Below are 21,654 nucleotides of genomic sequence, written 5' to 3'. Positions count from 1 at the left end.
GTGCCCACTCCTATCCCACGTGACCACTTGTGCAAGAGGCGGGGCCTGGCCGGGATGTGGGCGGGGCATCTACCTGATTGACAGTTAAGTTAACCATTCACCGTGTAAGGGGTCGCTGCTCCACCCTCTTCCACACATAGATGGGGAGACAGGCCCAGCTGCCTTGGTGGTTCTGTGTGGCCAAGCTGGCTGCTCCTGGTGCAGGTGAGGGCTGCCATGTGTTTATAATTATTGTGTCAAGCCAGGGTGTGTGGTAGCACCCCTGGTCCAAGCACCACTGGCAGAGCATGGCGGCCCCTTCCCCACCTCGCTATAGAGACTGCTCTGAGAGCAGGGTCTCTCCCGCCCTGGCTGTGTGCCTCAGTGACTCCCTGCTCACCCCAGAGTGATGTGCGTGACACTTGCTTTGCTGCCGCTCTGACCCCTGCCCTGCAATGCTGCCCCTGGGGCCAGAGGGCATGGGGTAGCTGGTGTGTGGTGCACTCGGCCTGACGGCAGTGAAGGTTGGCGGGAGCCTGCCAGTGGCTCCCAGCCTTCTTCAGAGTGGTGTCAGCCTTTGCTGGTAGCCATACTGCCACCCTTGAGGCTGCTGCTGGTTCTTGTTGGTAACAGGAACATGCTGTTGGGTACTTATGCCCTGCTTCTGTGTGTTGTTCATAACAGCTGTAGCAAAAGCTCCCAAAGACCGTGGCCCTGGCAGGGATTTCCTTACCCCTCCTCAACTCCCTCATCTCCCCCTGCCCAAGTAATCAATTAGCTACATGTAGTGTTGCTAGTTTAGTTGTTTTCCAACTAGATTTAGTTGTTTTAATTTTTTTCTAGTGGGGGGGAATTCCATTTAGTTTTTTATTAGAAATTTAAATTGAAAATGAAACATTAATACTATGGTGAACATACAATCACATTTTGCCTGGGACAGTTCCTTTTTAAAGCGCTGTCCTGGCTATCCCAATTTTTTTGGCAAAAGCAGGGTGCAGAGGAACATGTGAGGGTGAGTGGTGATGGCAGCCCTGTGCAAAGGGGAGGTAGGGGCCCCAGCCTCACATAGGTGGCAGGCAGGAGTTGGGCAAGCAGCTCAGGCCAGGGTCGCTCAGGCTAGCCCCATTTGGTGTTCCATTTTCCCTTTGGGAAATATGGTCTCACTAATACACACTTTAAAGCATATATATGATAAAATACTTGTACCTGAAAAACCATAATAGGTTTGAAAGGTATGAACAATGACTTGCTTCCTTGCACAGCTGTGTTTTTTATGACAATATCAGCAAATTCATTTTGGCGATGTTGGCTGACCTAATGCTTACAAATCATCATTTGAAATTAAGGTCTGAATGAGCTCTCCCCTGATGGCTAGTGATGAGCTGGGGGGAAAAGTCTTCAGGACCAGACTGTAATTAAATGAACACACCTACTCTGCCTAGGTATCCAGCAGGCAGAGCTGTGTTGCCCAAATGATCAGTTTTGGCTGGTGTTGGGTTACAAATCACTTTTTGCTTTCCACAAGTTACACTTAGTATAACTTTTTATTAGTGATGTATCTGAATATTTGGATGCTAATATTTAAACTGTATTATTAAATTTATTAACCTTAATTTGGGATATTGCAGATTATGTACTATATGTATTTTATAACTTTTTAAACCAAACTTTGTACTTTTGAATAATTTAAGCATTATACCCAAATGAATGAAACTATTTCTTTAACCTGTGTATTAGTTAATTTTAGCATTAGCTTTAATAAATAAATTTAAATAGAATGCAGGGGTAATAAAATGTGGTTATCCTTATTGTATGAGTAAAGGGCAGCAAAACTGTATTTAGCCTGTCCTGTTTGTGGGGGTCACCCTCAATTGAACTGAACTCACTAAGCAGGGTGTTCAGATGCCAGATCCCCGTTGAGAGTGAGGATAGGTGTTTTGTCTGGTGGTGTGGGCTCTGCCTAAGGCACCACTGGTTACAGGCACCATTTGACTCCCCCTTGCTCCTGTTTAAAGATGGAGCTGATTAGACTCCATTGAGAGTCTTTTATTAGAGCTGAAATTACTGCTAACCACGTCTAAGTGCTTAGGCCTGCTCTGGGACAGGGTTTCGGTGGACCATGCTGCCTAGCCTGCACGAGCAGTGAGGTTGCCCCACTGAGAGCTGAAATCATTGGGAGCTGGGTGGAACCTCAAGAGGCCAACTCTCAGAGGTCACAGTAGAGAGGCAGGTGGCAGCGGAAGGTGGTTGTCAGGATTCTCTCCCCACTCTGGGGAACAGATGTGGGGACCTGCATGAAAGACCCCCTAAGCATAGTTCTACCAGTTTAGGTTAAAAACTTCCCCAAGGCGCACATTCTTCCTTGTCCTTGGGCGGTATCGCTGCCACCACCAAGTGAGTTAGACAAAGATTCAGAAAAAGGACAACTTGGAGTTTCTATTTCCCTGAAATATCCCCCCCTACCCCTTCACCCCCTTTCCTGGGGAGGATTGAGAATAATATACCAACCAAAAAGGTAATCAAGGTGAGGTGAGCACAGACCAGACCTTTGGGTTTTTAGGACACTGAAAACCAAGCAGATTCTCAAAAACAGAATTTTATTATAAAGAAAAAAGTAAAAGAAGCACCTCTGTAAAATCAGGATGGAAGGTAATTTTACAAGGTAATGAGATTTAAAACACAGAGAATTCCCCTCTAGGCAAAACTTTAAAGTTACAGAAAACCAGGAATAAACCTCCCCCTTAGCATAGGGAAAATTCACAAGCTAAGACAAAAGATAATCTAATGCCTTTCCTTCTTATTACTTACAATTTGTAATCTTAGATGCTTATTTCAGGTAGGATATGTGTTTTTTCCTGCCCTGGTCTCTCTTTGTTCCAGAGAGAACAACAAAAGACCCCACAAACAAAACCTCCCCCCATAGATTTGAAAGGATCTTCTTCCCTTATTGGTCCTTTTGGTCAGGTGCCAACCAGGTTATTTGAGCTTCTTAACCCCTTACAGGAAAAGGAGGTATTTTATGCTACCCTTAGCTGTATGTTTATTACAGTGGTGATGCAGGGCCTTTGGTGATGGAGCAGATGATGGAATGGTGGCATGAAGAACAACAGCAGATGGAGGAACGAGCAAGTTCCCAACCCCCCGAACCCCTCGGGGTGGGAGGTGCATTCATGTGAAAGCATCTCTATACCCTGGGTCTCCATTGACCAAGGACAACAACTGTGAGTGAGGAGGGGCACATTAAAGGAACATTTGTCTGTTGGACTATGTTTTAGTGACTTTGCTCCAGACTGCTAGACTTGTGACTGGGAAACATATAAATGTATGCTTCCTGGTAGGCCAAGTTTTTTAAAATGCATTATTTGCCAAGGTTGTTATCTCGCATCATTGCTCTCTTGAGAGGTCACTATCTTGGGGAATTTCTGTACTAAAGATTTTATTATTATATCATAATTTTTTCAAACGTCAATTTAAATTAAATACATTTTTGAAAATTTTTTTGTTTTGTTTTAGAAATCTTTTATGTGATTTGGTATAATTTGCATTATCATTATGTTAAATTTACAGTATCCTAAGAAAACATTTAATTTATTCATATCTGTTTCATAGTTGCAGGTCAAAGTGAAGATAAAAAGACCAAAAAAATTTCTTTCCACTGAAAGGCATCAGAAACGAACCAATATGAAGAACACACCAAGAATATACCAACACGTCAGCTGACTGTTCAAGTGCTGTATCTACATCTGAACAGCCCAAAGCACAAATAGTGCTATCTACTGAAGAAACAGTGTGTACACAACCTGAAGACAGTTCCCGATGTTTGTCAGTCAAAGTTTTCCCATTTATTGAAGTTACAGAAGATGGTTACTGGTGCACCTCTTGCAAAAAAGCTTATGAAGAAGAAAAGCTTCCCACTGCTACAACTGGTAAAACTGGAGGAGCTTGGTTTGCCAGACCAATCACCAAATTAATGCTGACAAACTACATGAAAAGGATACAAAATACCAAGCCTCTGGACTGCATCAACATGCAGAAAGCCCTATAAGCCAGTCTCTGTCAAAGCCAATCTTAAAAGTACTTAATGAGGCTGTTAAGAATGCTGGAGACACAACATAGTTTATGCAAACAAACATGGCTGTCAAATCATTCTTTCTGTTTAAGCAAGAGTTATGACACACTACAAACTGGAGCCAGGGCCGTCCTTACCCATACGCAAAGCACGCAGCTGCGTAGGGCACCACCAAATTTCCTAGTGCCCTGTGCAGCTGCATGCTGCTCCAGCCCCTGCTCCGGCTCTTCCCCAGACCCCAGACCCACTCCCACTCCCCTTTAGATTGCAGCCAGGCCTGACCCTGCACTCACTGCATGGTAAGTGGAGCGACCTGGCCCCAGCCTGCTCCGCTCCCCTGGCTCCCAGCCATGCTGCTGGCGACTGCCGGCGGTTACCCCCTCCCCACAAGCCTGGGAGCCAGGGGAGCAGAGCAGCCTGGGGCCCAAGGCCTCCGCGGGTGGGAGCGGGGGTTCTGGCCCCAGACCTCCGCGGGGTCACTGTGTGGGGCCCCAGGCCTCTGCGGGGCTGAACACTTCCTGCAGGAAGTGGAGTGACCCAGCCCAAGCGTGCTCCACTTCCCTGGCTCCCAGGCTTGGGGGGAGGGGGGAACCGCCCCTCAGCACTCACCGGCGGCGCAGCTGGGAGCCAGGGAAGCAGAGCAGGCTGGGGCCGGGTCACTCCACTTCCCACAGGAACTGGCCAGCCCCCGTTCCCCACGGAGGCCTGGGGCCAGCCCCCCCATGGAGGCCTGGGGTGGGGCACCACACAGCCCCCCCCCAGAAGGGGGCTGCATAGGGCATCAAAATAGCTAGGACGGCCCTGACTGGAGGCCAATGTTAAATGCATTGTCACTTGTTAATCATGAAGTTAGACACTGGTTCTGATCAAGACTGGAAAATGCTCACTATCTTTCTACAAGAAACTCAACTGACTGGTTAGAAGCACACGGTGCAACAGTGAAAGACTCAGCAGTTGAAAAAACAAAGAACTTTCTCACTGCATTCAGAAAATGTGCATACATGACTTATGAATGCACCAATGCAAATAGGCATCAAGTATCAAGTCATTGTGTACGTTATCTTGATGTCAGTGGTAGGCCAGTAGATACAGTCTAGATGTTCAGGTTATAAAAGACACATAAGCTGTATCTGTGATATATTAAAAGAGTTAAATGCTTGTAAATTGAACCCCAAAGAGATGGCTGGTTGTGCATTTGATGGACCTACAACTTCTCTGGAAGACATAGTGGAGTACAAGTTTTGCTCAGAGAAAAGTGTAACCCTAATCTTTCCTATGCACACTGCAGAGGCCATCTACTTCAGCTAGTGCTAGTACGAGCTGCAGAATATTCAAGAGACATTTAAAAAAAGCCATAAATTTAATGTCTTCGTACTCTTTCTCCCCGGTCATGTGACTGAACTAATGAGCATATCAATTGAAGGACTGGAAGTACTGTACATATGAGAAGCCACCAAAGATGAATGCACTGCATTGAGAAGTTCATTAACAGAGTTGTGCAAAATCACAACAAGAGGCCAAGAAGGATGTCGATCTAGGGCTTCATACAAGGCTTGAATAGCCAACTTTAATTTATGTGATGATTTTAAACCATGAGTGTTCTGTCAAACCTTTTTTTCCAGTTTTTTTTCCCCATACAGCCCACCTTCACCCTCACAGTTTCATCCTGGGCCCTCACCCCCCTGTAAATTCGAACAGTCTTCCCCCCCCCCCCTTTAAATACATGGACAACACTGGACCCAGGACATGCTGGGGCTTTGACTCTGTAGTGATAGATGTGCAATAGGCTTCTGTGCCTAACTGATGCTCTAGTGACTTCAGTGAGGCACCACGCTGCCACGGGAGACATGCCCTGGGTTTGAATCAGGGTCATGTAGCCAAGGAGGCTGGTTGTCTGTAGGATTCTTGCCTCATTTGTTGCAGTAGTTGGAAGGTGTGTAGTGAGTGAGATGGGATCACAGGAAGAGAAGGAGGGTCTCATGGTTAAGGCAATTCAATACTGCCCTGGAGAACTGGATTCTATCCCTATCTGTATCACAGAGTTGCTGTGTGATGAAGGGTAAGTCACTTACACCAAACCTTTCATAGGTGGCCACTAATTGTGTGTTCCAGATCTGAAAAAGTGTTGATCGCTCTCAGCTGCAATTAAGATCTGTGGGAGCTGTGCTTTGAACATTTAAATGCTGCATAATGCTGAGTGCTCTGACAAGTCAGGCCCTCAAATCAAACACCCCAAATTATTGGACATTTGATGTTAATCTCTGTGTCTCAGAATAACAATATCACTTCACAGAGGTGCTGTGAAAATAAATTATTGATGTTCATGAAGGCCTGATACACCACAGTGATGGGCACCATAGAAATTTCTAGGAGGAAGTTAATAATTCTGTCTTCACAGCAGCATTTGAACAGTGTGCAGTAAACGTGGCCTGGGGCCACCCATTGAGCAATGAAGATAAAACAAAATATTGAATCACAGCTCGTTCAGTGAGCCCCATTCATCCTGGGCACTGAATAAGGAAGGAGTCCTGTGGAAAAAATAGTTCATGATCATGTAACTAATAATTGTATCCGATGAAGTGAGCTGTAGCTCACGAAAGCTTATGCTCAAATAAATTGGTTAGTCTCTAAGGTGCCACAAGTACTCCTTTTCTTTTTGCGAATTGTATCCTAGTACAAATGCATAAGTGGGTTGAATTAAGGTTGCCTGTGCCACCTTAATTCTGGCATGTCCTAATTTTTGAGTGCTTGACTTTGCAACTGTAGTCTTTTAATATAGGGGTGTCAGAGTATTTTACCTAGATAAGTTTCTTGCACTGAGGAGCTTGTAATCTAAAGTAGACAACCACAGGACAATGGCTCAAGAAAGGGGTGATAATGAGCATAGGGCAGGAAGGATGGCTTAATGAGCTGACTTTTGAGGAGTGCTACAAATCAGAGGGTGCTTGGGGTATGAGAATAGGTGTTCCAAGTGTAAGGGGCAACATGGAAGGAAGCACAAGGGAAAAGAAGTTTGTGATTGGGGGCAGGGGTATGTTAGAAAAAAGTAGTACTTTTGCATTTAATCTAAATCAAGAGTCCTTCGCTCCTGTTACGTGAGTGTGGTGGGGGGGGAGATGTTGTCTCAAGGATCAGAATGAGGCTGTCCTGTGACTGTTATCACTTTTGTCTTTGTCATATATCTACATAAGTTGTGTTGTCAGCTTGCAATTGTATAGGTGTCTCACAACACTTGGTGTTTTGCTTAAAGCCCCAGCTCCTGAAGTCATGTTAATACATAAAAATCTCAGCCTGAAGAACAACTCTGTGTGGTTCAAAAATTTACCTCTCTCAGCAACAGAAGTTGTCCAGTAAAAGATATTGCCTCACTCACCTTGTCTCTCTTACAGCCTGGGACCAACATGGCTACAACAACAGGGCAAACACATCTCAGCTTTCACTTATATATATATATTTTTTTAAAAAGTTTCAGGCCCTTATGGTTGCAGAGCAAATCTTGAAAATGTGAACTCTGGAGGCTCAAAACCCAGCAGGAAAATCATAGAATCATAGAATATTAGGGTTGGAAGGGACCCCAGAAGGTCATCTAGTCCAACCCCCTGCTCAAAGCAGGACCAATTCCCAGTTAAATCATCCCAGCCAGGGCTTTGTCAAGCCTGACCTTAAAAACCTCTAAGGAAGGAGATTCTACCACCTCCCTAGGTAACGCATTCCAGTGTTTCACCACCCTCTTAGTGAAAAAGTTTTTCCTAATATCCAATCTAAACCTCCCCCACTGCAACTTGAGACCATTACTCCTCGTTCTGTCATCTGCTACCATTGAGAACAGTCTAGAGCCATCCTCTTTGGAACCCCCTTTCAGGTAGTTGAAAGCAGCTATCAAATCCCCCCTCATTCTTCTCTTCTGCAGGCTAAACAATCCCAGCTCCCTCAGCCTCTCCTCATAACTCATGTGTTCCAGTCCCCTAATCATTTTTGTTGCCCTTTGCTGGACTCTCTCCAATTTATCCACATCCTTCTTGTAGTGTGGGGCCCAAAACTGGACACAGTACTCCAGATGAGGCCTCACCAATGTCGAATAGAGGGGAACGATCACGTCCCTCGATCTGCTCGCTATGCCCCTACTTATACATCCCAAAATGCCATTGGCCTTCTTGGCAACAAGGGCACACTGCTGACTCATATCCAGCTTCTCGTCCACTGTCACCCCTAGGTCCCTTTCCGCAGAACTGCTGCCTAGCCATTCGGTCCCTAGTCTGTAGCTGTGCATTGGGTTCTTCCGTCCTAAGTGCAGGACCCTGCACTTATCCTTATTGAACCTCATCAGATTCCTTTTGGCCCAATCCTCCAATTTGTCTAGGTCCTTCTGTATCCTATCCCTGCCCTCCAGCGTATCTACCACTCCTCCCAGTTTAGTATCATCTGCAAATTTGCTGAGAGTGCAATCCACACCATCCTCCAGATCATTTATGAAGATATTGAATAAAAAGAATCCCAACTTCCTGATTTTTTGGGGCCGGTTAATGATGTTTTCCCTGGTTAATGTTGGTAATTCTGTAACTTGCTATCCTACTGCTGGAAATAGGAAGGAGAACAAGGGCCCGTAGCTGGCAGTTCTTGCCTCTTTTATGTTGTTTCTTCTGTTTTGTTGTTTGGGTTTGTTTTCCTCCACAAATCCCAACAGGAATATGGTTTGTAAAAGAACTTTCTGTTCCACTCGCTGTGTCTTGCTCTTGTGTTCTGGTTCGCTCTCATCTGTTTTTCTTCCATGGAAAATATCTTAGCAGAAACTGTGCTATGAAATTGAACTTTTGCTAACCCTTTACACCAGTTTGCCCTGCCCAGTGGGAGTCTGTTTGTCAGTGAAGCCCAGTATAGGACAATAATACCGTAAATGTACAGAGGGGGAAAACTCTTAACCTTTTCTCTGGGATCTTGGTTAGGATCCAAGTTGTGCTTCTATGAGAGTGAATTTTTTCATCCTGTATTCAGTCTCTTGTGGCAAAACCTCCAAGTCTTAAAACTGTCTGATGAAACAGACTATATTGTAATTTGCTGCTTAGGGTAGGCCAAAAATGAGGTAACATGGACTTTGTCTCTATAAGGATTTGTTTTCTAAAATCTCCTGCCATTGTACTACTGTTTCAGTTCCACTAATGGTAGTAAGAGCCATAGGTGCCAACTCCATGAGTGCTCCAGGGCTGCAGGACCCATGGGAAAAATACAATGGGTGTATCCACCAGCGGGACCCACTGATCAGCTCCTCCCGCTCCCTCCCAGTGCCTCCCCCCTGCTGCGATCAGCTGTTCAGCGGTGGGCAGGAGGAGGGGGTGGAATGGGGCAGGAAGAGGTGGGGTGGGAAGAGGCGGAGCAGGGGTGGGCGCTTGGAGGAAGAGGTGGAGTGGGGGTGGAGCTGGGGGCAGAGCGGGGTTGAGCACCCCTGGGAACTCAGAAAGTCGGTGCCTCTAGTAAGTGTAGGAGAACTAGTGACCACCAGCATTTTAAGCACCATGTTCTGCAGACTTGCCCTGCGCTAGATTAGATAATGTGGTGCTTAAAATGTTGCAGCTGTCTGGAGCCCTGTCTCTACTAGCATTGTCATCAGTGAAGATAAAATGATGGTAGTGCAGTGATGGATCATAAGAAAAAGCTTAGGGCTTGTCCACACTGAAAGTGCTGCAGCAGTGTACCTCCTGGCATAGGCACTCCACCTCCCTGAGAGGCAGTAGCTAGTAAAATAGAAGCCCTCCCCTTGCCATAGCACTTGCTATACTGAGAGTTAGGTAGGTATAGCTGTATTGCTTAGGGGTGTGGCCACACCCCAGAGTGATGTATTTATACGGCTCTAAATTTGTAGTGTAGATCAGGGCTTAGTGTATGGGGCTCAGGAATTTAAGTGACTTGCTAAAAGCCACTAGCCAATTGATGACAAGCATGTTAGCAAGTGGTGCAGCTGGACTGCTACTAACTGTGCTGCAACTGTAAGTATAGAGAGGCCTAAACTGTAGTTAGCGTTATAGACTCAATCACAGTTTCTGAAATGGTGCTGAACATAGTGGGGTCCCATCTATACTTGCACTTATCTGTTTTCAGCACTGCATCAGCTTTGCCTGTTGTGAGAAGTGGATAGATTTCCTAAAGTAGACTGAAAAGGAGTCCTTGTGGCACCTTAGAGACTAACCAGTTTATTTGAGCAGAAGCTTTCGTGAGCTAGAAACCTAAAATAGACTGGGCTTTTATGAATTTTTAGCACAGCTAGTGACAGAATCCAGGGGCCTTATTCTGCTGCCACAGTGGTGAAATATTGGACCCTAGAAGGAGTCCTGACTCCTAATTCCCTGCTCTAACCACTGGACAACACTATTAACCTAACAGGTGCCAGACCCTCATTGTAAACACCAAAAGTCCATTTAATGAGAGATACTATTAGGGCTTACAGCACATAGAGAATTTATCTGGAATCTGCAGAAAGAATAAATATGGAATTTTAAAATGAAACAGTAAACACTCTGAGTGGATTTCTGTGATGCTTCCACTGTAGTTTCTGACATTTTTTGATGCACTAATAGAAAGTGTGCTTCAACCAGTGAGGGCTGACAACTCCTTTCCTACTGTGTCAAGAGACTGGGCAAGTTCCAGAGCCTTGCTCTATTATTAGCCTTCAGACTGCTGACATACAGAGAGACTCGTCAGAAGGACAATCATTTCGAGGCATGTGTGCCTGCTTTAGGGATTTACAGTATTTACAATGTGACAGACAGGTCCAGTGTGAAAAGTTGTCAGCCCTGGCATTGAACTGCCTGTGTTTCTAAGTATCCGACCCTTGTTTGCAGCTTCTTTATGTGAGCAGAAATAGTCTCATTTCTGTCTGCAAAGCTGGGCTCCTAGACTGAGCTAATCAAAGACAGCTCAAATAACTGCCAGAGGCCTCAGATAAACGTATTACTGGGCTAGCCCCAGACTACTTCAGAGCTTAGTGCTTTGGAGACCTGTGTGTTAGGTTAACTCAGGTGCTCTTCTATCTAAACAGCAGACAGATGCTTTCAGCACCTAGGGAGGGAGGTACACTGTGCTTTTACTCCTTCCCCAGCCAGCCTCTAAGTGGCTTTCGAATCTTGGAGACTACTAGCCTTCTAATCTGAACCACATTGAGAGCCATCATTCATATAGGAAAAGTCTCTAATTTTTAGGATCAGCTGCTATACACATAGACATTAATAAAGATTCTGTACATTAGTCAAATATAGCAATGGCGGGAGTATTATTTTAGCCTGACCACTGGTGCCGCATGTTTATTACCCTTCCCCCACACCAGGTTTTATTTATTTAGATTATGGTAGAATCTAGAAGCCCCAACTAACATCAGAGCCCCACTGTCTAGACACTTTACATACCTGTAGTAAGCTACAGTGCCTGTCTTGAAGAGTTTACAGAGAAGGCAGATAAACTGAGGGGAGGTGGCTCAGCAAGGGGAAGTGACTTGCCCAAGATCACACAGGAAGTCAGTGGCAGAGTCAGGACTTGAACTTTGGGATCTTGGACTCCAACCCCAGGACCCGCCCCTAGCCACCAGACCTCATGCCTCTTTTCCTCGTTAATCTCACTTGAATGATTGTCTTTGAAGTTTAGAAAAGTGTTTCAAACATTTTTCCACATTCTAATAATTTTTGGGGTATAATTCATCATTCTGGTGGTTATTAATAACAATTAAAAATAGGATTTTTTTATTATGTGTGTAAGAAATAACTCCATTTTATCTAGCTAAAGATTCACAGCTTCAAAGTCAAGCAAGTTGCAATCCAGAGTAATTACCATCTTTGAATGACAGGTTTCAGAGTGGTAGCCATGTTAATCATATCAGCAAAAACAACGAGGAGTCCTTGTGGCACCTTAGAGACAAACAGATTTATTTGGGCATAAGCTTTCATGGGCTAGAACCTGCTTCATCATCTGCATGGAGTGGAAATACAATAGCAGGTATAAATACCCAGCACATGAAAAGATGGGAGTTGCCTTACCAAGTGGGAGGTCATTCTAACAAGACAATTCAATTAACAATAGGATACCAAGGGAGGAAAAATCACTTTTGTAGTGGTAATGAGAGTGGCCCATTTCAAACAGTTGACAAGAAGGTGTGAGTAACGGTAGGGGGAAATTAGTATGGGGGAAATTAGGCTTTATAATGATCCAACCACTCCCAGTCTTTATTCAGGCCTAATTTGATGGTGTATACCTGGTACACCTGGTTTATACCCAGTTTTTGTATGAGTATAACTATGTTAGGGGTGTGATTTTATATATATATATAGGTATACCAGTACAACCCCAAGTGTGGGCAGTTATACTGGTTGTTCGCAGTTCCCACACAGGAATAAGCTCTACTGTTATAACTGTATCCACACCTGAGGAGTTGTTCTTCCTTTAACTATGCTGGTATAGTTAAAGGCATACAAGTTGCGTGTGTAGAAGGCGGTGATAATAATGAATTAAATTTAAAAAAACATACATTTTTCCTGTGTCTCTGCTGTAACGGTGATAAGAGAGGTGGTGAAATAAAAGGGAGAAACCCCCAATTACAGTAGACAGGTCTTTTTCACCGGCACCCAGGGTCTGTCACCTGTGAAGAATTTATCTGGTCCACTCCTCCCACCTATGTACGTGTATGCAGAGAAAGAAGAGGAGAGAAACAAAGCTCTTCGAAAACACAAACAGTTTATTTGGGAATAGCAACAAAGATAGAAAAGGGGAAAACTATTAACCGTAAACAGATAAGCAGTTGTGGTTGCCTCTATGGGTATTAAACCTGGGCCCCAAATACTCCTCACGTGGTAACAAGTAAAATAAAGGAAAGCAAAATACCCCAATATTCTACTCTGTCAGAGGCTTCTGGGCAGATGATGTTAAAATGCTGTTTCTTTCGTAGCTGGTGTTTGGAGGGCCTGGGACCTCAAATCGCCTGCCGACTGATTTCAGACCGAGGCAAGAGGAACACAGGATCGGACTGGATCTGGAACCAGGTAAATTAGTGACTCTGGATATACAGGATACCGGACAGATAAGTTCAATTATATGGTATAGGCCCTCCTCGACAACGCTGGTCTCTTGGTCCATCGCCGCGCAAAGACACTCGGCTGCCTCTCAGATGGACAGCAACAGCTAACAATCGTGGAATCCTTTTTACAAGCACCAGGGCGCCAGAGTTCCACAGCGGCTCCAAGTGGAACTGGATTTCACGCGAGAGTCTGTCAGCTTTTTCCGCCCTTAGCGCAAAGCGCGTGAAAATGTCCAAAAGGACATAACTTAACCCTAACATTGAACAATTGTCATAACTATTAATACAAACAGTACTCAAACATCACAGAACACACAACACACAAGTTTTTATCCAACACTGCCTGGAAAGTAATTCAGATTTCTATGTGATGCATGCTAATTTTAGCTGAATTAAAATATAATGAACAAACCATTTCAAAACATTCTTGATGAGTTAAGCAAACAAGCCCTGAGGAATAGGCAAAGCAAACGTGGCTTGTGCAGGGTGTCACAAGGCAGAGAGACAAGAAACAGTTCCCCATTCCTTGATTAGACATTTTAAATTGGTTTCGCTATATACAGAGCACTCCTCTAGCGCCATCTTATGGTCTGAAATAGAGCTGCATTCTCTGCAGATGGACATTCCCCTCTGCAGTCCCCCACCAAAGGTTAAATTAAACCAAAACAATCCAGATCAGCATTTCACTTTATTAGCTATCCTTCCCTTTCAGGTTCCAGTTCTGGCCCACTACAGCTTTTTTTATTGTGTACAGTAAACATTGGCCTAGAGCTGCCTAGGTGATGACTGAATCTGAGCCAGAGCTAAGGCAGATGGAAATTTGCAGGTACTTTTGGAGAAATCTTCAGGGTTTCCCTTCCCTCCAATCTACAGAATTTCTATGGGGAGTTATAAATTTGTTTCCTATCCTACCTGACCCAGCTCTTACATTTTAATAAGAGGTAAAAGCTTATTCCCAACAGTTTATTATTTTATTATAATCTGCCTACATTGATGCTAGACTAAATTGTATAGAAAATCTGCAAAATCTCACAAGCTGGTGCATGTTTTGAAGGTAATCACTGCAACTGCAAAGGTGAGAGACTTAGGGCTTGTCTACACTTGAAGTGCTACAGCAGTACGGCTTCAGGGCTAAGGAGCACAGCTGTAGTGCTTCAGTGTAGACACTGCCTCCGACAATGGGAGGAATTCTCCTGTCAGCGTAGGAAATCCGCTTCCCCAAGAGGCTGTAGCTAGGTAGATGGAAGAATTCTTCTGTTGACTTATCACTGTCTACCCCAAGGATTAGGTCAGTTTAACTGTATTACTCAGGAGTGTGGATTTTTCACATCCTGAGTGATGTAGCTGGGTCAACCTAACACTTAAGTGTAGACCAGGCTAAGGCCAAAATGTTTAAATTTGGGTGCTTAAAATCAGGCTCCAAATCCATATTTAGTCACTTAAATAAAAGTAGTCTGATTTTTCAAAGTTGTTGAGCATCTCCTATTCCCATGTTTTTCGATGGAATTTGTGTGTATTAAATACTTCTGTAAATCAGCCCACTTGCATTTACATTCCGCGCTGGGTCTTGCCTGTTATTGATACCTGTTGTGGGCTGGGAGAACATACTTAAGTAAAACCAAACTGGTTTGAGAAAGGCAATGTAAGAAGTCAATCTGCTTAGGTTACCAAATTTTTTTTTTTTGGGTTGGGGGGGAGAGACAATTAAAATGTGTTTCCTGTGATAAATCACAGAAAATCACCCTGGAACAGTCACCTCTTATGTGAGAAGTGCTAGAATTTGAGACTTTACAGACAGCTCTTACCCTTGCAGTTGCAGTGATTACCTTCAAATCATGAACCATACATAGGGTGACCAGATAGCAACTTGGAAAAACGGGACGGGGGGCAATAGGCGCCTATATAAGAAAAAGTCCCTAAAAAACGAGACATCTGGTCACCCTAACCATACATAAACCACCTGAAACAATAGCTCTGTATGAACTGCTCCCATGCATCTCACAAACCTTTGGAAGCGTAAACAGGAATTCAGCCGCAAGCCACTAAAAGGTCTTTCTACCATATAAGATTTCATCTTGACTTAACCAATATTCTATAACTAAGTTTTGGGGCCAGCTGAGGGCACTTTTCCTAGGGACCCACTAAATGTAGTTTTATTAGCTGGCTTTCATTTTGTGCTTTCCTTCTGTATTAGATGTGAAGATTGTTAAATTTAGGATAACTGTGTTGAGGCACTTTGAAGTGAAAGAAACTGAATTCTAATCTCGGAGGAGACTGAGTCAGAAGTGGGGGAAGAGATGAGTATCTAGTCAAGGGCATCCGGAACGAGCAATGTTTATCCCTGAACAATGCCATAAAGGCGATGACATGGGTCAGTGTGGGTATGGAATGAGCCACATGACCTTAAGTGGGGTAGACCATTCCTTAGCTATAGAAAGTTGGTGTTGTTCAGAAAAGACTGGAGGCTGCAGCATTTCATTGAAGCTACTTAGATAGCTGACAAGTGAAGTAGTAGGCTAGCATCATTTGGATATATGAACATTAGAAATGAGCCTGAACCCAAATCTTGGCTAAGAATATCTATGAACTTCAGCTCTTTGGATCCAAAGTCTGTGTGTGGTTCAGCCAGTCATTGATGAAATTAGGCTTCTTTCTTCTTGTTGTTAGCCTGGGCCCATATTCTCTGAGCAAGGGACCACAGTTCTGTAAGGCTTACATAGGTTTTTATGAGAACATTAAACGCTGAACGTTTGAACTTCCTTATGGTTTCCCTACTTTGCACCCTGTATCCATCGAAGCTTCCCCTCTCCAAAAAAAATAAATAAAAAATGCTGAGGCCTGGATCCACAAAGGGATGTAGGTGCTTAGAAAATGTCAGGAACAGCACTGTGATCCACAAAGCCTGAGTTAGACACCTAGGTTCCTTTACAGTGAATGGCCGGGGGAGCGGGAGGCGAGTGTTAGAATGAGATCCACAAAAGACAGAACTCTAGGTGGGGAGCTGCCTAAGCTAGCCAATAGAAGATGCCAATGAGATAAGTGCCTAAGTCCAGGCTGCAAGGAAGCACCTATCTCTGCTAGAGCACCACAAAGTGGTGAAAGATCGGTGTTCCTTGGCCAAACTTGCTTGCAGGGCCCAATCTGGTAGGGAAGCTCAGACACCACCTAACTCCACATAGAACAGTCAGGGGAGGGGGAATAAGGCAGTTTTCTTTTTTAGCCTGGTGGTTAGAGCACTCACCTAGGATGTGGGAGACCACTGGTTCAAGTCCCTCCTCTGTCCTATGGGAAGGGATTTGAATGGGGATCTGCCACTTCTCAGGTGAGTGCCATAGCAAGGGTGCAACCGTTGCTTCTCAGAGCATAACGGACACTGGCTCCCCTCTGAACAAAACGCGGCTCCAGCCTCTGCTCCTATTGGCATATGACAGAAGTAAAGAATTGCAGGGGTCACTTTTTTTCTTACATTGCACAAGGGGCTTTATCTGAATAAGGAAAACAGTATTATGCCTAAAACTGCTTTGTCTCTTTCCCTGATTGACTGCAGAGCTTCTGCCTGAAACAGTCCCTTATAAACAAATGCTACATTCCAATATGATGACATGGCAGTTACACCATTTCAAGCTGTACTGTGTATAGTTGTTACAGAGGGATATTGTAGTATTATAAATGACAGTACTTTTCCCAAATACCAGAACTTGGAAAAGTCTTACTTCAGAGGTTTAGGTCACTGCAGTGATTTTTAAAGATAGTTATAATTTTATTTTATCTAGAAATTATGTGTTCTGAAAGAGCTGGTTTTTGTAAAACTTTTGTAATCAGAAATAAAATAATAACATTTTAGAAAGAGGAAGAAGTATTAAAAAGCTTCCATTTCACAGAGCAGAACAATAATGTGTCAGGCAGCATCAATGCATTAAACAATAGTGTTTGCATCATTAACACCAAATGACATGGCTTAAGAAACCAATTAATGAGGAGGTTAAAACATAAAGTTATCACACAATATAGTTCTTCAAAGTACTAAAAGTTCTATCTGGTTCAAGACACAACTTCCCTGAAGCAAATAATTTTCATATACAGTTACATGAAATTTAAAGAATTTTTTTTCTATTATTTAATAAAATAACACTTCATTTTTGTATCATTTCACATGGTCAAAGCACTGAACAAATAGTAACTGATCTACACAGCGCCCCTGCCAGGAAGGTGAAGTATGTATTATTATTGCCATTTTGCAAATGAGGAAACTAAGGCAGAGAAGATTTGGCCATTGACCATGTCAGATCATGGAGTAGAAATCAGAAATTCCTGGCTCTCATCCCTGAACCCAGCACATTAGATAATTCTCTCATTAGATCATGCTCTTTCTTAATTAGAGGAATATGTTTGCATATGATACATTCCAGAAACAAGACAAGGAACAGAATGACCCCAGTATTTGTAAAATAAAGAGGCACTGTCAGCTTCAGAATCATAATCTGAAATAACTGTTTTATGTTTTACTTTATCACTAAAGAAATCAGTACAAAATTAAAATAAAATCTGTTTGCTGATTTGTCTTTCATTAGCATTATAACAGTTTTTGCTGATACTAATGAGAATTACTATTTATTTCGACAGTGTGACATATGTGCATGGGGCTGCACCGCTAAATGCAAAAACATAAGGATCCTGCCCAGGAGAGCTTGGTCTAAAGCAGTGTTTCTCAAATACAGCCACCAGGAGCTTTTCTTGTGGCCACAGCCTCTTGGCTGTGATTGGAGGAGGGAAGGCAAAGCAGCGGTCCCTCCTTCTTGCGTCTGGATGCACCACCTTGATGTTGGTTGTTGGGGCCACCAGCAGGGGTTGGCCCTGCCCTCCTTTGGAGACACCTGGGGCACAATGGTGGAGGAGCAGGCAGCTGGTGGGGTTCCCATCTTCCCAGCAACGGTGGGGTCAGGCTTTGGGCTTCAGCCCTGGATGGCAGGGAGGCAGGATCTGGCTGCAGGGCTTCAGGCTCCAGCCCTGGGCTCTGGCTGTGCAGTGGCAGGCCCCACATTCTGGCTGCAGGGCTTCAGGCTCCAATCCCCTACCCCCATCTCTCCTGGCCCCCCACTTCCTTCCCTGACCCTCCATCCAGGACTTAATTTGTCCCCAGGCTTGCCAGGGCTGAGTAAGTCTGCTGTGAACAGTGAAACTTGTATGTTGGTTAATATCACTTTTCACAACAGACTTACTAGGTAGCAATAAATAAATTATTATTTGGACATGTATATGTGCATATTTATTTGGTTTTCCTAAAGCTAATTAAGTATTTTAGGAAAAAGTGTGAGAGCGGCCACCAGCAAAAGTTGGTGGCCGCACTCTGAGGCCACCAAAAAATTTGTCTTGAGAATCCCTGGTCTAAAGTGAAACTGGTATTGTTAGTATTCTGGTCACAGCCAGTTCGTATCAACGCATATACATTGCCCTGGGAGCCATGCGATCTTCAAATGCAGAATTCTGTTACTTCTGGTTTGGAAGCTAACTTTTCTTTCCATCTCTTAAAGGAACAGTGTTTTGTGGAGGTGGGAATATGCAGAAAGAGCTCTTTAAGCATTTATATGGCAGTTATCATTGTAATACATAAGCATAAAAAGCTGCAACGAGAATGCTAGTAAATAAATCTGTTTAATGTTATATCACTATTAAATATTTTTAAATAAAAAATCCTCACATTTATACCCTGTGGGTCAAATTCAGCCTTGGTACAAGCAGTGGAGTTGCATCAGGGTTAGATTTGGTCCAGTGTTTCACTCCTACTCCCACTTAGCCTCCGAGCCCTGACTCTGCACTTGCGTGCATGCTTAACTTTTAAGCATATATTGAAATCCATGGGACCAGGCTTTAAATTAAACACATGCTTAAGTGCTTTGCTGAATCAGGGCCCCAGTCAGTAACGATTTCCTTTTCAATCCCTCCAAAATGAAAATAAACTGAAGACAAAACTCCTGTATTTTCCAATGCCCCTTTCTACTGCTTCCCTTGCATAGTTTGACCAATTGCCACCCATGCTCACTCCCTTCCCACAGCAAGCAACCATCCCTGATCAATTCCCATCTTAAGCTTTGGGGATGCTTCAAAACCATTTCCTTTGGCAGTAGCAGCAAGTGGGGAAGGGAAATTGTCCCCCAGCTGTAGCTGAAGAGGTCTTTGGTGGCGTGGCTGGCTGACCCACCCCTCCACTGAGAGGTGACTTTAGAGGAACAGATGTGGGGTTCTTTCTCTGCCACTGCAGGGTGTTCCAGTGGTTTCTTCCTCCTCTCCTGCAGAGGTCCTGGAAACAGCTGCTTCACATCACCATGGAGGGGTCCAGGCAGCATTTTCTTCTTCCCTTCATCTCACTGTGGGACATCATGGTGGCAGCTGCCCAAAGGGGCCTGCCGTCTGGTTGTTGAGCACTTGAGAGACTCAGAACTCTGTTCAGGTAGCTACTTCTGTGATGGCTGTTCCTTGCATGCTGTGTCCATATGCATGCGCACACGTGTATGTTCGTGAACACATTCCACCCTGCGGGCTTTGGGTCCTGGACACCAGTGACAAATGCTTGAAGCAAACAGAAAGGATTACAAGGAAAGTTAAAACCAATGTAGAAAGTAGAGATTTAGATTCCCCTGCTCCCCCAGTGCTGCATTTGGGGTCTTAATTAAGTTGACAGCATCCCTTTAATGTCTGTTTTCCCAAAGACACTTTTTATCATGGATACTTTTTCCGACTTTGGGCCTGATCCAAAGCTCAGTGCATTCAGTAAAACACTCCCTTTGATTGCAATGGGCTTTGATCAGGGGCTGAAAGCCCTTACAATGCTTTCCTTCCAAAAACAAAACAAATCCTTATTTTTCTCAGAAATTAAGTACAAAGCAGCAAAAACTCTAAAACATCTGGCACTCTTAGAGCCTCCCCCCACCAATGGTCTTCATTGTCCATGAATTTGAGGGTCCAGATGTTCTCAGCCCCCTTGGTGTCACCACTTTCATGTTATTTAAATGTTGTTTTGCTTTTGGGGAATGTGATTGGGCTTTGTTTTGTAAATGCTTTTGGGATCAGTGGAGCATTGCTGGACAGCCTTCAACAGCCTGGACCAGGCAAGAATTTCTTGTGTGACAGTGTGAGCATCTGGAGGGTTTCTGTGCAGATAAAGCATCTGTGTCATTGGGAAATCATTCTGGTGTTTTTGCCAAACTGAAAGGAAAACGTCTATGCCTAATTGGATGGCAGCATTTGAATCACAGACTAGAACTTTCCATGCCACAAACATGCCCACAAATCTTACAACAGAGTGAATCGCTTCAGGATTTACACAGAAAAATTATGCACCTAATTCACTAATGCAATCCAAGAGTATTAGAGGCAGCTGAAAAAAACCCATTTTTAAAGCTAACAAACTAATCACAAATGTAATTGAGGTTTTCCACAGCTCAGTATCAACCTAAGGACCATTTCAGTGCCAGGCAAAGGAGGCAGTAGATGAAGGAGAGTTGTGTTGTGTCACTTTACACAAAACAAGTAAGCCCAGTAAAGTTTTACAAGGTGCTGGTGGACGTCGCGTGTGCTAGAATGAACAGGCCTAACAAAGAGGCCCTTGAAATGTGTTGCTTCCAAAAGAATTTCTGTGTTTCTATGCTTTGGAGAAGATGATCTAAGGGAAATAGGTTGATTTCCTCTAAATAAAATCCTCTGGGTTACAGCATGAATTCAGTGATCTGAAAAAGACAGCAGGTCAGTCTAGCTGGAGAGGCTCTGTGTGCCAGCTGACATGTGCAGCTGATATAATTATAATCAGCCCATCATAATGTGATAGGGGCTTCAGTGAGATAAATGATATCTGCACACCTTCAGAAGCCTCACTGACTGTTGATTATATATCACCTGTAGTTTTCATCCCAATACTTGCTCCTCATGGGGCATAGTGAACTGTGTGGCTCAAACCATACTCAGAGTCATCCTTGGATTGAGTCGTGTGTGTGTGTGAGAATCAGCAATGGTTTGTCCATAAGCCACCTGTAGAAGCTTTTTGCAAACTTTGTTGCCCTATCCAGCTGCTATTCACAGTGTATTTTCAAGTCTGAGCCTGGTTTGTTGGGATGGGTCACATGGGGGAAATTACAGTGGGCGGCTTTAAAATATGGGTGTTTTCTGGACCGTGACATTTGCCTCTACATCTGTATTTGCAGTATGCTTTATACTTAGAATGGGCAATATTGCAACGTCAGGTCCAGGGTGGTAAAGACTCTGAGCTGAGTCTCAGCCCCAATCCATCCCCTTTGTGCCACTCAGTCTAGCAAAGAGGCATTCTCATCTGGCATAAAGACAAAAAAGCCTGCTTTTACACCAACTGCTCCCCTCTGCCTGGCATACCCAAACCTTTGTAAAAATGTGGGGATCACCGGCACCAAAACCAGGGACCAAGGGGGCCACGCCTTCCCACTTTTTAACATGGGCATAATTTGGGGAATAGGGGGTGGCGTTGCCCCCGCAAACTGCAAGCCTCTGGCAGGCGTGAAGAAATCAGCTCCCCCACTACTAAGCACAG

At 44.1% G+C, this 21,654-nt stretch overlaps 1 protein-coding gene and 1 long non-coding RNA gene across 2 annotated transcripts in view; one reads left to right on the top strand and one right to left on the bottom strand.

Annotated features, from left to right (window-relative positions):
• USP9X (ubiquitin specific peptidase 9 X-linked) overlaps window positions 1-21,654 on the bottom strand; it is a 654,895-nt gene that overhangs the window by 421,759 nt on the left and 211,482 nt on the right. The window lies entirely within an intron of this gene.
• Window positions 136-4,413, top strand: LOC140905313 (uncharacterized). The gene is made up of 3 exons (XR_012156820.1): window positions 136-204; window positions 3,029-3,200; window positions 3,589-4,413. It is a non-coding gene; the product is annotated as an uncharacterized LOC140905313 (long non-coding RNA).

This window comes from Lepidochelys kempii, chromosome 1, assembly GCF_965140285.1.
Source record: "Lepidochelys kempii isolate rLepKem1 chromosome 1, rLepKem1.hap1, whole genome shotgun sequence".
Taxonomy (NCBI): Eukaryota; Metazoa; Chordata; order Testudines; family Cheloniidae; genus Lepidochelys; species Lepidochelys kempii.
Note: the sequence above shows the minus strand (reverse complement) of the source record. Positions and strands in the feature narration are given on the sequence as shown.